Source organism: Saccopteryx bilineata, chromosome 3 (genome assembly GCF_036850765.1).
Source record: "Saccopteryx bilineata isolate mSacBil1 chromosome 3, mSacBil1_pri_phased_curated, whole genome shotgun sequence".
Classification (NCBI taxonomy): domain Eukaryota; kingdom Metazoa; phylum Chordata; class Mammalia; order Chiroptera; family Emballonuridae; genus Saccopteryx; species Saccopteryx bilineata.
The window spans coordinates 5,088,525-5,109,476 of record NC_089492.1 but is presented as its reverse complement, the minus strand read 5'-3'; positions in this window follow the sequence as shown (position 1 = coordinate 5,109,476).

Below are 20,952 nucleotides of genomic sequence, written 5' to 3'. Positions count from 1 at the left end.
AAGGTACCGTATTACTAAACCCGGGCGTACGTAGTGTAACAACCATCAAATGTAACTCTTTCACCAGCATAAATAAGTTGGGCCTCAGTACTTCCCAAAGGAGGACACTTAGTGTGAGGTTTAATAACTCTGGGCCATCGTTTTTACTAATATTGGAATCCTCCAGAAATATTTATATTAAAGAGAGAGGCAGACTTGGTCCAAGAAAACGTGCAGAGCCTCCCGAGGGAATGAGAGAGGGGTTACGTGGCCCTCACACTGTCCGGCGGAGGGGGAGATGTGAGTCAATTGGCTTGTGTTAGGTCCGTGGCATAGATTTTCATAAGCAAGTTGGCCTATTCTGCAAAAAATGAATAAGAGAGAATTGAAAAGCCAAATGAGAACCTTTAGAATCTGACCCTCAACTTACTTACTCTCCATTCCAACCGCTGTCTGCATTCATCCTTCCCACTCCTCCAACCTGCCTTCCTAAATCCCGTGCACTCTGCCCTCCAAAATAATCACACCTCGTCCCACTAAGCACACATTTCTGTGCCTTTTCTCCTTCCTGATCCCTTTCCCTCTTCATGGACTACCTCAGCTCCCGTTTCTGGTTTGTAAAACTCCTGTTTGTGTTCACGTGTCGGCTGAGTGTAACCCCCACCCTGAAGCCTGCCATGCTTTTTTCAGGCAAAGGTGGTCCCATCTGCTTCTGTGTGCCTGCTCTAGTCAGGCAGCCTGGTGTCAGAAAACCTAAGCGCTCTCTACAGATTCTCACCTAGAGAATGCAAATGGACTTTTAAACCCACCTACCATCTGTCCAACAATCTTTCTAAAATGTATCTTTGATCACATTGTATTTCCATATCTATAATCTCTGTGTGTGTGTGTATGTGTGTGTGTGTGTGTAAAGTTTCATGACACATTGGAGGGTTTTTATGAATGTGGAGCTCAGAGAAGTTATGTGATATGGCTGAGGGATGAGAGCTAATGAATGGCAGACAGAATATTTGAACTCAGAAATTAACCTTTGGATTCGAAGCTGCTGGCCGACTCAGCCCTTTCTACTACACGGCAAGGGGCAGTCCCTGCTTCCTGTGCTAGGCGGGCAAGGCCCAGAATAGTTTTAGAAAGAAATGTTCTATAAGCAACATAGCATGTTTCTTATGCACAACCACTCTGTCTCTGCAGCCTGAGCTTATTTTAAGCCAGCCATGGGCATGTGTGCTAGGAAACACAGACCTGAGCTAGCAGACGGGAGTGGGCACTGCTGTCACTCAGGAATAGAGCCTTCGGACCAACTGCGGAGAAACTCCAATGTTGAGAAGTACAGGTTATGCTTCTATCCTGTTTTTCTCTTCACAGCCCTTTCTGTGCCTCTGGTATGCTCTCTCTCTCTCTCCCTCCCTCCCTCTCCCACTGTCTCTCTCTCACACAAACACCATTAATACACTTGTGTGTCCACGGAAGAGAGAACTATAGACCCATGTTGACAATGCAGGCGCGGAACTAATTCCTGGAGATGACATGGCGCTACCTCGGCCCAGGCGTTCGTTCCGCTCCACCGAACCTGGCTCGGCAGGTGCAGTCAAGGTATTCCACATGGACTTGTCACCAGGACCCAAGGCCTTTTGTAACTGTTCCCCAGTTTTTGGCTATTCTTTCTTCTTTTTGTTCTTCACTTTTCAATTTGGGAAGTTTCTGTTAATATACTATATTTCCAAACTCATAGATTCTTCTTCCATGTGCACTCTGCTGATGAGCATGTCAGCATCATTCTTAGATTTTGTTACCATAGTGTTGATTCCTAGTGTGCTTCCCGTTGAGTCTCTCTTAGGGTTTATATCTCTGCTTGCTGGTGGCCCTCGGCGCTCGCCTCCTCAGCAGTGCCCACTGCGACAGACTTTATCTGTGTCTGTCTTTCACTCTCCACCCCCACTGTGAACTTCCCAAGGAAGACCTTGGTCCAAGTGTCACCGGTGCTGCTACTCCACGTTACAGCATCTGGCACGTAAGGAATGCTTGAACCACGTGAAAAATCATTCTTGGTAAGGAGTGATTAGTTGTTCTTTTCCAGAAGGGGGATGTAAAGGCTCCCTCCAAAGGTGTGAAGGCGGTCACGGGCAAGAACAGTCAGACCTCCTAAGTAGTGGTGGAGCTAAGACAAAAAGCAAGACATTGCAGGCAACCTAAATCCATGTCAACATACAGAACTTTCTAGGAGACAGTACCTCACAAGGGTGTGAAATGTTGTCCAAGGCAATGAAGACATGAGTGGAGATTGCAAGCAGCAAGTAGAATGACATCTTGTCTGGAATGCTTAGAGTAGGTCAAGTATAAAACAGTAAATTCAGATAATCTCCAAGTCCCAATCATCTTTATGCATCTCAAACTAAATACATCTCTGCCTCCATGTGCCTATCACGTCTTCAGACTTTGTGTCCAACCTTCATGGACGTGTATCCTCTGTTTCACAATTCTAATCATAAGCCTCAGCGTTCAGTTTATATGTAATTTATTTTGAGTTCAAGTCCTTCTGTCTGTTTGTTTGTTTTCTTTAATCAAAATATCCTGTTTTATTTTCTAGTTCTAATTACAAATTTAATTAGGTAGTTATTTCTTCTTATAGTTAAGATACCTGCTCCCACTTAACATACATGTAACTTGAGTCAGGACTGTGTGTCCCCTCATCCCAGTACAGTGTCTTTTATAGAATAAGTATTCAATGAGTAGTTACTAAATGAATGACTGGGTGAATAAATCAATGTTCAAAGACACTTCCCTTTCCACAAGTAGATTTTTTTTTCCATTTGGATATTTTGTTGTTTGTCTTCAAAGAAATTCCAAATGCCTTACTGAAAGAACATTCAAAAGCTTTTTGAAATTGGCAAATGAGTCTTCTTTGGATCCATCCAGGGAGCTTGGCAGAATCTTCAATAGACAGGGAGCTCAAGGACTCAGTGGTTCCTGGTGGCTCCCTCCCTAGGAAAGGGGATATGAGGTTTGGAGAGAAGCATGACTTCAGCAAAGGAGCAGGAAGCTAGATTTTCATGCGGAAAGAGAGCAAAGGGTGTTGGATGTTATATTTATAAAACTTGGACAGCCTGCTTCAGTAAGAAGCTTCAGCATTCCCGTTAGCTCAATTTGCTTGAAGGCTGCAACATTCACAGGCTAATTAGCCCATTGTGCCCTCAGAGTCACTGTGCCCGTAGCCCTCTGGACTCGTTTTCTAGCCACTTGGGAGGAATCTCCCCCAGGCACTGGAGGTGCTGGGGAAGGTGCTTCTGTGCTTCCACTTTAAGGCATGCACAGGGGAACCCAGAATGGTAGCCATAGAGGTCTGTCAGTCCAGTCTAAAAGAAGGATCTGATTGGTTAGTGGGAGGGACCAACACCAACCTGCAAATTTTTAAAGAAACTGATTGGTTGGCTTAAGAAAAGCGAATACCCTTCTTCATTCTTTTGCAGGATCTCCCAGCAGCCGCCAAGCTGCCTGGGCTGACAACCATACAGTCCCCAAGCACAGGCTTTGAGCTGCGCCTGGACTGCACTGAGCTTTGATGCGGGCTAAACCAGTGCTGTGACATCACGGTGGTTAACTCTCACGGACTGGCACCGAAGTTCTGGCAGACCAGCAGTGGTCTGTGGACCAGCAGTTGAAAAACACTGGGCTAACCCAGGGTACAGACTGGGCTTTGTTCTTGATGCTGGGCTTAATGAAGACAAGACTGGATTAGCTCCTTGGTGAGACAGAGGGAAATGAGACATTGCATGCCTGTGAGCAACCTTATTTCAACGCGGATTTAGCTCACACTTCTCCAAATGCAGCTGTTTGATATTCCCTTCTTTCAACACTGTATCAGAACCAGATGGCCAGGGGCAGGAGCTTCCTCACAAGCGGGGGCTCCAGCTCTGTCCTGGGGTTTGTCTTACTGAAGACTTAGATCTGGACTTGGTCTCCAGTCAGACAGCCCGGTGAGGTCTACAGGGGAAAGACTCCCCTTTGTTTAGTCTCCTTTTGAGTTTTCCCTTTATTTTCTTCCCACTTTTGTGCATATATCTGTTTTCATTTTTGGCAGGAAAGAAAAGCAACTTTCATCTGCCCCTCTTCCCTAGAATAAAAAAAAATATGCTGGTTCAAACAGAATCACCCTCCTCGCTGACCTCGTCCCGGGTCCCGAGATGCTGCAGCTGAGATCATCGGCCCCCGAGACCCAGCTGAGGGCAAGCCTGAGACAGCTGAAGAAAGCCAAATGGTGTTCTGCTTTCGCCAACACGAGAATCTAGTGGTTGGAATCTAGTGTTGACCTTCCTGACGGCACGATGCGGTGATGGAAAGAGAGAGAAGCAAACGGACTTGACCAGACAACAGAAATGTTGGCATTAAGTTTTAACCCTGAGCCTGACTCAAAAATGCATGCTTCTTCTCCAAACCACATTATCACCATATTTTCCATTTTTGTGGATATATGTGTATATGTAATATATATACACACACACAGATATTTAGTTTTCTCATTGGTTTCCCATCTAGGACATTAATTCCTCAGAGACCCTGTTTTCTTCGCTGCTGAGTCCCCCACATCGGGAAGAGGTCCTGACTCACAGTGGACCCTCCACACACATTTGCTTCCACAAACTTCAATACAGTCCATGTATCAGAACTATTTTGAAGAGGATAGAAACTAACCATTTACTTTATCTTACTTAGTTTCCACAAAAATCTGTGTTAGGTGGGAGATTCTCATTTTTAAAACGAGGCTGCTGAGGCCACAAGAGGTGAAGGAAGTGACCTAGGTGTGTCTTGCCAATAACTAGAGTCCCTGGGATTCAACATCTTACAACCCCGTACTCCCTGTCTGTGGTCCCACCCTCAGCCCCATGTGGCCTTCTCATTCCTGCTCTTGTGCAGGTGAGGTGAGGGGAAGTGCCCTTCAAGGTGTCTGCACTGGCACGAGAGGCACTCAGACCTCATCTGCTGCTAGCTCCTCTGGTTCATTTCCTCTCGGATATATTTAAGGGACAACACGGATTGCCGGAGATGTTTCTATTGAGGAAAAGTTTCTGGCACAGCATCGAGTGCTAATGGCTTCAGATCCTCTGAGCCCCAGGGGCAGTGTCTGTTGCTATCCTTGAGGAAATATCTCATTTTCACCATAGACACAGTGAGTGTCTCCTCCTCACTAAGACCACAGCGGCCCCAGACACTGGCCCCAGGACACAGATCTTCACAGAGCAATTCACTCTTTCAGAAGGCATTTGGAGACACCATTGTATTCTGGGTGTGTCGGGAATAATAGGGTATGCAGCTAGGGACACAAAGCCAGTGGAGACCTCAGCGGTGAGGACTGTGGAGAGGAGATGGATTTTATCTGGACAACTGAGTGAGCTACTAATGCAGCTTCTCCACAGCGAGAGCCTCTGTGTTCACCAGAGCGCAGCCTCTGTGGGCTCCTTTGTCCAGCTACTCGCTCATCACCGTTTAGGCCCCTGAGACACCAAGAGGTGGGATGACACAGAGGCTAAGCGCACTGTCTCTAGAATCCACTGCCTAGACCGATGTCACGTCTCAACAAAATAACCTTTGGTCACTCCCTTAGCCCTCTGAGTCTAATTTTTCTCCTCCGTAAAATGAGGATAAAATGATATGTTTTTGAGAATTCAATGAGTCAATGAATAGCAAGTGCTTATAAGCATTCAATAAAGGTCACTTACCCATGGTAAAGCCAGTCACTGGGGGGTAGGGAAAAAGAAAATGATCAGTCGGTATGTGAGAAGGGACAGTAAAATGTAAGGCAGACTAAGCAGCAGTCCCATCCACCCAAAAACCATATCATCATGGGTCCCCAGACCCCAGACAGTGTCTAGGACAAAGGAGAAAATGGTCCGGAGCCTCCCTTTCCTCTCCTAACCCCGCTATTATTTACCATCCTAGAACCTTGAGGTCCTAGTGAGTGTATAGTGTGGTGTATTCCTTTTTTCCCATTCAAAATTAGGAGATTACAGTTTCATGTAATTAACTTTTTTTCCTCATGGGTTCAAGGTCAACAAATGCACAAAAATGAATTAGTTATCATATTTGATAGAAGACGCCCTCTTCACTGTTCCATTCAAGGCCTTCTTTTCTCTATTCTCTGTGAATACTAAGTACTCATAAAAGTTTTACACCTGACCTAATACCCATCATAGAAACGTAAAGCCCGACCTGTGACCCTCCTCCGTCCGCGGGGCCTGCGCCCTGCGAGTGCTCACTGCTCCCTCGCTTCGCACTGCCAATCATTTATTCACACGTATATGTATTCAAAAAAGTAAGTACATTTGGTTGTTTTTTTTTTTCTTTTCTTTTTCATTTTTCTGAAGCTGGAAACAGGGAGAGACAGTCAGACAGACTCCCGCATGCGCCCGACCGGGATCCACCCGGCACGCCCACCAGGGGCGACGCTCTGCCCACCAGGGGGCGATGCTCTGCCCATCCTGGGCGTCGCCATGTTGCGACCAGAGCCACTCTAGCGCCTGGGGCAGAGGCCACAGAGCCATCCCCAGCGCCCGGGCCATCTTTGCTCCAATGGAGCCTTGGCTGCGGGAGGGGAAGAGAGAGACAGAGAGGAAAGCGCGGCGGAGGGGTGGAGAAGCAAATGGGCGCTTCTCCTGTGTGCCCTGGCCAGGAATCGAACCAGGGTCCTCCGCACGCTAGGCCGACGCTCTACCGCTGAGCCAACCGGCCAGGGCCCACATTTGGTTGTTTTTATAACATTTGAAAAAAAAAGACTTTATGCTGTAAGTAATCTTTTGGGGCTTCCTCTTTTATTGAAAATTATGGAGTCAAGTTTCACCCATACTATTGAATATAGATGTGGTTTGTTCATTTCAACAGCTTTCACACAACACTGAATGTACATTAAATAATTTATCCATTCTTCTTTCAATGCGAATTTGAGAGACTTCCAGGGTGGGGTTGTGTGTGTGTGTGTGTGTGTGTCTGTGTTTTCTTATTTTATTTTTCTGAGATATTCTATTGATGCACAACCTCTCTAACCACTAGAATGTTAAATTCTCAACTTTTGTTACCCGAGCGGCTGAGAAATGTCTCACGATCTCCATTTGTCTTTCCCTGAACACTAATTCAGGGGAAGATGTGCGTATATGTTTATATTTATCTTCAGCACAATAACCATATATTGACTCATTTTCTCAGAATCACAGAGCCACAGGCTGGCATTGAATCCTAAATCACTGAGATGGTAAAGCCAGGCCTCTGCCCGCAGCACGCTGCATGGATGACGGCCTTGCAGACAGATACCATTAGTATTGATGGAGCCGTCAGCTCGGGGAGTTCTTTGAACCTCTTGTAAATTTTTTAATGTAGATGTTTGGAGCTCATTTCATTGACAGGAGGTCTGCACCATCGTAATAAGATATTTATAAACAGTCCTCCAAGCTAGATTCTTTGGAAAGGAAAAAGGGATCTTTGAATAATTTTACAGGAAAAAAAAAAGGAAGAAAAAACCCCAAACTTCCTTCGGCGTCATCACGGACTTTCGGAGTTGTCGGAAAGTAGGACTGAGTGCAGCCTTTCCAGCTCCCTGCTCTGTTACCTCAATGTCTACGCAAGAAAAGCGGGAACCATGCCGCTCAGTGACTTCCTCAGGGTCGCAGTGTCTCGGATCCTCCCAGTGCCAGTGGCTTTCAAGTGCACTCCTTTTATTTACCTGTAACTGTACGGGCGACCAACGGAGGTGGGCTGAGCAGGCTTGCTCCTGCCGCAGTCTCTGGGTCTCGGTCGGCTCCTGGGCAGGTTGGCCCGGGGGTTTGAAGCTGGCTTGCCTGTCTCTGTTGGCCTTGTCATGCTTTAGACCGGCCTGGACTTCTTCTCTTGGTGGTAAAAGAGTTCCTGGCGGTAAAGAGACAGTCTGCAGTCCATGAGCACATTTCAGACCTCTGCTTCTTCACATCTGTAACCTCCTATGGGGCGGGTCCCACCACGTGACAAGGCCAGACTGAACCAATGGAGAGGTAGACGTCAACTCCTGGTAACAGAAACAGAAAAATCAAGTGGTTTTTCTTTTGTATTTTTTTCCATAGTGAACTAATTTTTTTAAATCAATTGACTTTGTTTCTTAGAGCAGTTTAGGTTTATAGAAAAACTGGGCAGAAATTTCCCATCTATTCACTCTCCTTTAACCTGTGCTCACACATACATTTTGTATTTGCGTGGTACATTTGTTACCATCAATATGTGGTGTTGAGACACTATGACTAGTACAACGGGTAGATTATGCTTGGCTCCCTCTTTGTGTTGTACTGGTCTGGGTTTTGCTGAATGCTTAATGTCATGTATCTCCCGTTATGGCATCACGCGGGACAATCTCCCCGCCCCCCCTGATGTCCCCGCCCACCTCTTCACCCTTCTTTGTGCCCTTACTCCCGTCCCCGGCAACCACTGATCCTTTTATTGGTGCCACAGTTTTCTCATTTCCAAGTGTCACATAGTTGCAATCATATAGTATATAATCTTTACTGGCTTCTTTCATTTACAATAAGTTTTTAAGGTTCTTTCCTGGCTTTTCATGGCTAAATAGATCATTTATTTTTATTGCTGAGTGATATCTCACTGAATAGAGGTACCAGAGTTTGTTTATCCATTCATTTATTGAAATACATCTTGATTGCATCCAATTTTCTGAGAATTATGAATAACGCTGCTATAAACACTCGTGTGCAGGTATTCGTGTCAACATAACTTTTCAACTCACTTGAGTCTATACCTAGGAGCGGGGTTGCTGGATGTTATAGGAAAAGCCTGTTTACTGTGTAAGGAACTGCCACACTGCCCTCCCAGGTGACCACCTGTGCTCCCACCAACACCCCTGAGCACATTCGATGTTGTCAGTTTTAGGTTTTCGCTGTTTTGGTAGGTGTGCAGTGCTGTCTCCTTGTTTTAATTTGTGATTCCCTAATAACCTAGGATGTGAGCATCTTTTCATATGTTTATTAGGGACAAGTTTCAATCTTCAGATCAAGCTGGGCAGAAATGTTATCTTAACATTTAGAAACTGTAAGCGTAAAGGAACAGGAGGAATCGGTAGCTTTTATTCTTTTTTTTTTGCGGTTTACAAGATACATGCATATTGTGCTTTCAATGACAATGTACCTCATCTTAGAGTAACAACAACTATATGCAGCTTATATAAGGAAATGTATCTCACATTTATCAGTTCTTAGATATGGGCCAGGAAGTAGCACATACTATTTTGCATAATCTTCCCTTAAACTCCTAATGTTAGGTGTTAAGATCCTCACTTTATGGCCAAATAAGTCAAGGTGTAAATAGAAGAGCCTTTTGCTCTCACATCTGCTCCTGTCCCCTTCCCTGTCCTCAGCCTTCCTCAGGCCCCATTTCTCCTCCAGCTATGGCCGCTGTCTCCCAGGGTAAGCCAACTGGAGGCCCTGGAAACACCTGTGAGGGCGGAGAAAAGAAACACAGGGACATTTCTCCCTCTCCCTTTCTGCCTTGGGCTGCTTGGCTAACAGCTGCGGGTTCCTGGTGGAGCTTCCTGACTCAGCAGCCAGACCCCCTACCCTTCTTCTTTCAAGTCACTGAATAGACTCTGCTCACAGCACCGCCCTCCTCGGCCCCACCCACCCAGACATGGGCGTCTCATTCTGCACCACTCGGCCTCCACCTCTTTCATCACCTGTGGATTAAGTAACCCCTACAAAACTCATGGATATAACCGTATTTTTTGGTCCATAAGATGCACCTGACCATAAGACACATCTAGGGTTTTAAGAAGGAAAATAATATCCTGAACCAAATGGTGTGTTGGGTAGACAAAATATATTATGCTCACTTTGTTAAAGATGGTGCTGCTCACGAGGAAGCCCGTTGCCCAAATGATATTGGTTGCCCTTCTTGCTTGGGATGGGCGTGATTATATTAATGTGTGTTGGGGGTGGGCTGTGGGCAGGCAGGATCCTTGTAGCCTGGGGCTTGGTTTTGGGACTAAGCCTCCCTCACCCTTTTTGCTGTGGGGTGGTGCACTCTCATGAGGAATCCCATTATGCCTCAGATAAGTGACTTGGTATCAGAGACTTCCTTGTTTGTTTATATATTGGATTAAAGGTTTTGGTTTCTACACTATAAAGTGGGGCAGACGGGGAGCTTGCTCTCTCTCGGTTCCTGAGATTAGCATTAGAGAAGAGAGCAGAGAGGGGCCACATGGAAGAGAGGAGAGGCAGCCAAGATGGCAAAGTGCTGAAGGAGAAGCCAGTTTGTGCAGCGAGAAGGAGATGGGGAACGGAGGTGAATGAGACTGGTGAGCTAGAAACCTTTGATTCTAGGAAACTCGGATAAGTCAGTAGCTTTGTGAACACTGAATGAGTGGGGTTTGGAGCCCAGTGTGTGTATTTCTTACCCGCTGGGTGCAAGCTAGGATTAAAGCTAATGGCCCACCAGTTCTGGCTCCATTGTTTCATTACTGTCTGTCCGAATCCTATGCGAACCTACATGGGCCAGGTGGCTATGATGATGGCTGTGGCTACTGGCTTTACATGTGTTAAAATATTTAATAGAATATTGTTTATTTCACTCCATAAGATGCATAGGCATTTTCCTCTCTACGTTTTGGGGGGAAAAGTGCATCTTATGGAGGGAAAAATACGGTATTTTTGGCTAATATTTTACTTCCTTTGGTTGGACTTAGATTCCTACAGCAGGCTTCCCAAATTTCCATAGCTTTTTAGACAAAGATTAAAAACAATAGGCCCAGATGGAACTCCCAAGCCTCCCGCTGCACGCTGCCTCACGCGTGTACTGTTTGTGTGTGATGCAGAATAAAACTTCTAAGAAATAACTGACGTCCCCAGGAAGATCAGAGCAGATAGTGCCTCCGTAAAATGAGAGCACTATCACATAAGATAGGAATAAGTGTCACTTTGATTCAGCAGTTTAAAGACAATTCAAAGAAAGTCCCCAGGAAGTAAGACAAAGAGCCAAGGAGACAGCTACTGGGGAGAGAACATTTAAGCTGATCTGGAAAGACGATGTTTAAAATAATGTATGTATATACGGCTCCTAGCAGTGATGGGGTGGTGTGGTCATCCTGCCCTGCCCAGAAGTAAGTAACACATACAAAACCTGGGTAAAGGGTTAAAGCAGCAACGATGAAAATTCTTTTTAAAAACAACCAAAGCGAGAAGAAATTGGAGAGAGATATCAATGTACTGAGAGAGATTTGACATTGTATTGTGTAACTCTTTCTTTTTTTTCCTCCATGATGAGGTTATCCCTCAATCTGCACATACTGTTTGGGTAGAAACAATCTCACACTCTTACGGGACTAGGGTGTCAAAGTCAAGAGAGGCCGGGCAAACAGAGGAGGGGAGAAGGAGAGGGGGGAAGCCAGAGCAGGGACGAGCTCTGAGACATATAAACTCTGGCCCTAAGCTTTGTATCAGAGAGACATCCAGGGCCCAGCGAGGAAACAGCAGCTGGAACTGAAATAACTGAGAAGAGATTTCAGCTGATGTTTAGAGAGACAGACTAATAAACTAGCAACAGTGTAGACAAAATTTGCAGGAATTGAGCTGGGGGAAATCAGTCTAGCATAAGAGTACGTCCTCTAAAATTCCATTAATGTCAAGTTCTAGAACAGGCAAAACTAATTCATAGTGAACAAAAATCAGAAAAGTGGCTGTTTCCCTGCAGAAATGGGAATTAACTGAGAAGAGACATAAGGGATTTTTTTTTTGTTTCTTGAGACAAGAATAGGTTATATGGGTATATGTATTTATTTATTAAGATGATACACTTAAGATTTTATACATTTCAATTACAAAAAGTTTAAAATGTTATATCATAAGATAATAATATGCACGATAACATATAGCATTACATTTCAACACCTAGTCAATATGATTTTTAAAATTGTTTATCTGGTTGAAATATGAAAATATTTCCCCATTGATTTTGTGTGATATCTCTGACTACTGTTTCTAAAATAACCCCTCTCCCCACTTTCACTGTGTCCTTTTCTCAGCTTTTTATTTGCTCTTGTAGATCTTTGTAATATTCATCAGTAACTGGCACTTTATCTAATTATTATTTTTCATAATTTATTTATTCCGTGTCTCCCAATAGGATGTGATCTCTGTGAGGTTCAGGAATTTTGTTTGGTTTTACTTTTACATTGTAACAAATAAAGGACTTTTTGACATGTTTCTATTGATTCAGTAATATATAGTGAATAAATTAATGCTTTGGGCATTCTACCGATAGTTTAATTACCGTATTTTTCACTCCATAAGACGCACTATTTCCCCTCCAAAAGTGGAGGGGAAAGTGCCCATGCATCTTATGGAGTGAAAAATAAGGTATTTTATTAAATATTTTAACACACTTGGTTCAGAATATTTTTTTTTCTTATTTTACTCCTTAAAACCCTAGGTGTGTCTTATGGTCAGGTGCATCTTATGGAGCAAAAAATATGGTAACTCCTAACTTTCCACATCTTCTGTGATATCTGCATTTTTATTTTACAATTTGTTTACTGTATTGATCAGATGACCAGTATCTGAAAATCAGCTAGAGACAGACTAAGGTTTACTACATGGACAATGACAGATGCCCCATGTTAAACAGAAAGGGATGTTTGAGTGGGAATTGATACAATTCATCAGATCATTAGAGTATTTATTTTTGTTAGTTTTATTTTATCGGCAATCATAAATGTTGACTTAAATTATGAATACTGACAAAATGAGCATCCCTGCATTAATAATGCAATTTAGCAATATGTTAAAAACAACAACAACAATAGAAGACCAAGCTTAAACAAAGAGTTTAATTCCAAAAGTGTAAGAAAGATTCAACATGAGAAACTCTATCAGTGTATTTTATCTCTTAAAATATTATGGGAGAGTAAACAAAATATGCTCATCTAACCAGACAGTTAAAAAACATAATTGAGTAAATAAAGAAATCTACCTAGTTCAAGGATGACAAGAATCAATATCATAAAGAGCTCGTTCCTCCACAAATTGATCTGTCCATCCAAAGCAATCCTCATGAAATCCCAATGGGATATGTCATGGAGTTTGATAAAGTGCTTTTAAAGTTCATACAGAAGAGAATATATATTAGACTAGAAGAGGCTAGTTAATATTTCAACAAAATATAAGACTAGTTTGATCAGAAATGAGGAAAAATTAAGTTTAAATAAAGGAAAGTGATATTAATATAAGTTGCACACAAAGTGATCATTAGAACAACAAATAGAACCCATGTATAAAGTCTTGTGCTTTTGGAAATTCAGTCAACAGTTGATGTTTGAAAGGGTGACACCTGCTATGCAACCCTAAGAGGTGCGGACCATACTGACTGACGGTTGTGCGGATGGCGCCCCCTAGCGAGGTGGACCCTGTATTACCCACAAGTCATGCAAGGGAAGCTCTGCTTTTCAGATCCTTAGGAAAGGAGTAAATTAACCCATGGGTAGTTTGGGATCATTGAGTCATATATTTGGAGAACAAATGAGGTTGACCAATATTTTACATATTTACAGAAAGAAAGAAAGAAAGAAAGAAAGAAAGAAAGAAAGAAAGAAAGAAAGAAAGAAAGAAAGAGGAAGAAAGAGAAAGAAAGAAAGAAAGAAAAAGAAAGAAAGAGAGGAAAGAGAGAGGAAAGAAAGAAAGAAAACACAATGTTTAAAAAGAACTTCAAAAGTGTTAAAAGAAATTATATGAAGGTATGATTATATGTTAGTGTAAAAGAGGTTTCTTTAAAAAGACACAGGAAGCAAAATCAACACAGGAAAAGATTGAAAAATTCAACTACCACAACCTTAACTTTATTTATATAAAAAATGACCTCTTAAACACATAGTAAAGGACAAAATACTGAGAAAAAATATATGCTGGAATATATAAAAATGTCCAAAATAGTATGTACAGGACTTCTCCAAATAAATTTGAAAAACATATTACATAAAAAATTTCCATGATTTAAATATTCTTTCAAAAAAGAAAACAAAATTGTAAATAAAAATTAAAATGGTACTTAACGTACCCACTGATTAGGCAAATTACAATTATAAGGTATTTCTTTTTACAAAATAGACTGACAGGTACAGATCGGCAGTTACAAAATGTCACGGGGTTGTAAAGTACTGCACAGGGGACACAGTCAACCACGTCACAGTAACTGCACGGTGCCGTGTGGGCACTGGAAATAGTGGGAGCACTCCGTAAAGTATGTGACTGTCTAACCACTATGCTGTACACCTGAAACCATGCAAAATAATATGGAAAGTAAATTGTAATTGAAAAATTACAAAGTAGATTGCCAATTTAAAAAATGGAGTCATATCACTTATTGGTAAGTTGATGGAATCAATATATATATTTTCATAAAATGTCACTGAAATTGAAATTTAATAAAGTATTGCTTTACATTTTAATTAAAGCAGAAGGTTTAAATAAAGTATCATGAATCCACATCATTTTAAAAACTGTAGAAAGTGGATTATAATTCTGTGTACTAACCAGAAAGATACTCAAATCTTAATGTACTTAAAAGTAAATATTTGAAAAATTGTATCATATTATCTAATTAAAAAGAAGTATGTGAATCTGTAAAATAAACATACGGATTTATATTATATGTATGTAAAGCAAGGATAGATATTGAAAGGCTGAAACCCTGGGCTGAACTGAAAACAGGAAGCTAGTGTGTTCTAAACGGAAAGTTTATTTTACAAAAACACCTGGGTGCAGGTCGGCTGAGACCAACACAAGGTGTCAGCCTTGAGCTGGGAGGGGGCTGCCTTAGAGAGAGGGGCTGCTGCAGGCATTTGCTGGCACGGGGTCCAGCACACCTGGACATGCTCAGATGAGCACGTCTCGGTTTGTGGCTTTGGTCACTGACTGGATGAAGAGCAGGAGGAGGGGCATTCAGCTGCAGAAACACCTCCTTCGCAAGTTCTTCCGATGTAGCACAGGCCTAATCAGTGCGGTCCTATCTGGTGTCTTTGGGACATCTTGAAGACCGCCAGGAGGTCAGGTGTCTCCCAGCTGGGACCTGGTGCCTCTGGGTCTGTGGCTAGGCTTTTACAAACAACTATTGTGATTAAAAAAACCCTAAATGTCAGGCCCTTCCCAATGCAAGCTTTTGCTGGCATTCCTGCATAGGTAAACTTTTGCAACATTTCAAAATAAAAGGCCAGGAAGCCATTAAGAGAGAGAGAGAGAGAGAGAGAGAGAGAGAGAGAGAAGCAAACAAATTATCTACAACCTCAAAGTGGGGAAGGAGAATGGTCTGTTTCCAGCCCTTCCTCCTCTTTTAGGCCTGCACTGTTTTTGGATGGCAGCTGAGCCATCATTTTATTTATCAGATATTATATATATATAAATTATCTATATATGTGATTATTGTCTGAAATATCTTTTAATTTAATTCACTTTTTTTTTTTTTAATTTTTCTGAAGCTGGAAACGGGGAGAGACAGTCAGACAGACTCCCGCATGCGCCGGACCGGGATCCACCCGACATGCCCACCAGGGGCGACGCTCTGCCCATCAGGGAGCAATGCTCTGCCCCTCCGGGGCGTCACTCTGTCGCGACCAGAGCCACTCTAGCGCCTGGGGCAGAGGCCAAGGAGCCATCCCCAGCACCCGGGCCATCTTTGCTCCAATGGAGCCTTGGCTGCAGGAGGGGAAGAGAGAGACAGAGAGGAAAGCGCGGCGGAGGGGTGGAGAAGCAAATGAGCGCTTCTCCTGTGTGCCCTGGCCGGGAATCGAACCCGGGACTTCTGCACGCCAGGCCGACGCTCTACCACTGAGCCAACCGGCCAGGGCAATTTAATTCACTTTTTAACTTCACTGTTTGATTTTTTTTTCATTATCTTCAATAACTTCTATTTTAAATCAATGATATTCTTCACAAACTGTTCTCTACCATTCACTCGGCAGAGCTGCCAGAGCGTAGCCAGGCTGCCAGGATCGCCTCGAAGGCCTCTGTATCTAGCTTGGAACCCAGAGGCACGGGCCATGGCTTCTCCCCTCCGGTGTCCTGACAATGGCTCCTGGACCCCGTGGCTCTGCACGGAGCATTGTCTCATCTGACTCTAAGAAAATATTTGTGAAATAAATAGCTGGTAAAATAACTTTAACTATCTTTTTATATTTATTTTGATATCAGATATTATATATATAATATATAAATGTGATTCAAGTTCTTCTGAGCTAGGCATACTTTGTATTTAAAGGAAAATATAGAGTTACAGCTCACATGGAGTGTTTCACAGCCTGTCTTCAAACACCTCTGAACGCACTGTGGCATCTGTGTCCTCTATACCATGTGGTTCTTGGCACTGAATGAAATATTAATGCCTTATCTTTTATACTGTGAATAATTGATGCTGTTGTCCTCGGCGCTCTAAGTGATCGCAACCTCTAACTTAGGGGTCTTGTTCAGATCAAGCCCTGTCTCCTCCCGTCCTCGTGTTTGCCAGGGTTTCAAAGGAGAGGGAAACAGAAGAGAGTGACAAGAGGTAGGTGTTTACTTGAATATTCATGTTCTGCTGCAGGTGTGTGTGGAGCCGGTTGCTGGGTTGCCTGAAACTGGGCGGAACTCGGTGAACCCTGTGCAAACCAAGACCAGACAGGAGTGAAGGAGCGTAGATATTTTTGCAACAAAATTCTAATTAAACTTCTGAAGCCTATGAAAAACATTTGTAAACATTTTAGCCATTTTAAAAAATAATTTCAAAAGAACAAATGGAAAGACAATCCTCTCACATTTCTTGCTACACAGCCACCTACACCACTGCACACACAGCGCTACACACTCAGTGTTATACACTTAGATACATATATACACACTTACACCACAGCTACTCACATCCTTCTCTGCCCACCACCAACACATATGCATATATAGCCACAAACCCACAAACCCACCCAGGCATAAACTAACACACACTCTCTCTCCATATCATTCAGAACCAGATGTGACCCTACTGCAAAACCAGGATCCAGCAGATGTTACTCTCACAAGGCAAAGGCCAAAGGAAAGACAGAAATGTCCTCTTGGCAAAGAAGGATAGAATAAAGAGAGGAAGGAAAGGGGAGCTTTTCTTGGTTTCAGCTTTTTCTGCCCTCCCGCGGCCCTGCCCGTTCCCCCAATGTCACAGCAGTGCCCAGCGCCTCCACTGGGGTGCGCTGTGCTGCCAGGACAGCTCCCCAGCCCTTGCAAGGAAAGGAGGTGTTCTTCCTCGGGAGACGCTGCTGCCCCGCCCCCTAAGCCCGTGACTTCAGAGCCCTGAGGAGACCCTGGGCTCTGGACGCCAGGTGCTCTCTTAACCCTAGCACTGCACTGCATCTTAAGTAGAAGGGCTGACCTCACACCCGTCCTCCTCAAACCCTACCTGCACTCAGAATCCAAGTCCCCGGCACTCGGTAAAAATATCTCTTTTGGTGACAGTCCTATCACGTACCATTTTTTCCCCCTTTTGCAGTGGAATCTGCAGCTCTGAATAGACTTGACAAATAAAAGACACATCTAAGTTTGAAGCTTAGATACACAATTAATTAATTAAGTATAACAACAAAAAACGGGGTATATTTATTCTAAAAAAAAAGGTTTTTAAAAAAATTTGAAATTCAAATTTAACTGGGTAGACTGTTTTCATTTGCTAAACCTCACAAGTCAAATTCTGAATAAGAAACAGGATAGAGAATCAAAAACAATTTTTTTTCATTGTAATTTAATTAAATTTTTTTAAGGACAAAACACAAAAGCAGTCAAAGAGAAAAAAATCACTAAAGCATACGGAGCACGCAGATCTTGGTTTCTTCGAACACGGTTCCCTAAGGAAAGGAACCAGAGTTACCTGGAGAAATGCTGACTTGATGACGGAAGCAGGAAGTGCACAGGAAGCAGGAAGTGCACAGGAAGCAGGAAGTGCACAAGGTGAGGCTGACACATCACAGAACACAAGTAAGGCCTTCTGGGGGAAAAATAGTAAAGCAGTTTACGGGAGTGTCCAAGAAACACAGGGACCAAATAAAGAGCACCCAACGGCCTAATCTGGAGCAGTCTGAGAAGCACAATGAATAGTTTCAGAGTATAACCCAAAGTGTAAAATAAGTACCCCTGAGTTGACACTGATACAGATTTATGAATAAATAAATACAGAGGACAGAAGAGACAAATCTTCCACGCAAAATTCCAAATAACCTATGTAGACACTAACCCCTTCTGCATGCCTTACTTGTGGGCGGCACACGGTGACTGACCCCATAGAACAGTGCGAGGAAGGGAAAAATAAAGAATAATTTTTCAGGGAGGAGCCTGTGAAATGCCCTCTCAGCCCAGCGATCAAGTTCAGCATCAGCGGTATTGCCATGTCACGTACTCTCCATAGGACCTCAGGAGATGGCACTTTACCTCTTGTGGTCTTCCTTCCAAACACTCAGAACCCCAATCTCGTCATGAGAAAGACATCAGACACATCCCAGAAGAAGAGCAATGTACAAATACCTAACCATTATTCCTCACAATTTTCAAGATTAGCCAAAGCAAGGGAGCTCTAAGAAACTGTCATGGTAGCCCAGAGATGCCTAAGGAGACATGGCGACTAAATGCAATGTGGCGTCTTGGATAAGATCCTGAAACAGACAAAGGATAGCAGATAAAAACTAAGGAAATCCGAACAAAGGGTAGATGTTGTATAATAACAATGTTTCAATATAAAAATTGTAACAATATTATTAATAGTTCCAAATGTACCATAAACAGGGAAAATGGATATGGAGTATAATGAGAACTCTGTATTATCTTCAGAATTTTCAATAAACTACTCTAAAAATGAAGTTTATTTAAAAAATTATGAAGGGGATTATTTTTTTGAGTTCGTTTTCTAATATTTCATTGTTGGCATATAGAAAGGCTATGGACTTTTGTATGTTAATTTTGTATCCTGCGACCTTACTGTATTGGTTTATTGTTTCTAGTAATCTTTTTGTGGAGTCCTTTGGGTTTTCGATGTATAGGATCATATCATCTGCAAAAAGTGATACCTTTACTTCTTCTTTTCCAATATGGATGCCTTTTATTTCTTTCTCTTGTCTGATTGCTCTGGCCAGAACTTCTAGCACCACATTGATACATAAAGACACATGTAGCCCCATGTTCATTGCAGCACTGTTCACAGTGGCCAAGACATGGAAACAACCCAAAAGCCCCTCAAAAGAAAACTGGATAAAGAAGATGTGGCACATATACACTATGGAATACTACTTGGCCATAAGAAATGATGACTTCGGATCATTTACAACAAAATGGTGGGATCCTGATAACATTATACGCAGTGAAATAAGTAAATCAGAAAAAACCAAGAACTACATGATTCCATATATTGGTGGGACATAAAAATGAGACTAAGAGGCATGGACAAGAGTGTGGTGGTTACCAGGGGTGGGGGGAGGGAGGACGCCAGAGGGAAGGAGGGAGAGGGTTAGGGGGAGGGGGAGGGGCACAAAGAAAACTAGATAGAGGATGACGGAGGACAATCTGACTCTGGGCGATGAGTATGCAACATAATTGAATGACAAGATAACCTAGACATGTTTTCTTTGAATATATGTACCCTGATTTATTAATGTCACCCCATTAACATTAATAAAAATTTATTTAAAAAAAATTAACCTGGAGAAAGCAATCAAGGAAAACCTAGTTACAGTAACTTTCCCCCAGTCTGCCTCTGGGACGGTGCCGCTCAGCATGCCTCTGCCGAGTGCAAGCTGCATAGGTGGAGCTTGTAATAACATGCATTATTTTATTTTATGAGCTAGCAATAAGTTCAGAGAGTTGGTTTACAACTCAAACATGTCATGAAATTCCTAGTCTTTTCTGATTAAAAAAAAATGTCCGCCTCCTTAGTCTATTGGTAATGTCTCGATACATTGTAAGGCATGATTGTAAGGTGACTGTGACTTCTCCAAGGTCCTCACACATACCCCTATAATAGGGGGCTATCCACACACTCTCTCCTGGCCCCTGCTCATTTCAACTAGGAAGGTGTTTATGCCTAGAACCCACCTGCGTCGGCCTACCAGGAGGCCTGCCTGCTGTGTCACTGACCAGTAGTGAATGGCCAAAAAAATGAAGAGTTAATAAAATTAGCATGCAATTATTTTTCAGTTCTGAATGAATGGATGGATCTATTCTAGACAATAGTAATCAATGACTGCAGACATCATTGTAAGATAGGCGATCGGACATAGTGCGCCTCCTGTTGAAGGGAGGGGTCTTGCTAAAAAAGCCAACTTTAGCAAGCCGCTAGAACCAATTACCAAACCTCAGAAAACACAGGGAAAGTGAAACACGATGAACTACACAACAGGAATGCAATCAGTGAAATGCCCACCTGAAAAAGACCATGAGAAAAATAACCAAATCTCTTCAACAAATAAAATTCATGTATAAAAATTAAAATTAAAGTGATGAGTAGAGAAACCTACAAGTTAAAATGCACCTAGAAGTTATAACAAGAAATAAGAATGTTTAAACATTATTGGATTCCTAATTAAAACAACCAATCTTGAACATACAGTTATTGTCAATTTTAGACTCTAATTTTGGAGGTCATTTCTGTCAGTCAAACATGGGGTGACCATCAGTGCTTAAGGGGTCATCTTGCTGACACAGCTGGAGAAGTGCCTGTCTCACCACACACGAGGACAAATTATTTTCAAACAGACATGCTTTAAGGTTCATGATATTTTCACACACTTTATTTGCTCCTTGCCTTTTCTTTCCCACTGGGACTAGTTTCAGAAGATTCAACTGCTGTAGAAGTATTTTGGGTCCAGAATATTCAAGAAACAGCGACTGAGTTGATAAAAAAAAAAAAATTTGTTTTCCGACATGGTTCTGAGGTCAGTGATGAGAGCAGGACATCTCCCACCACTTCCTT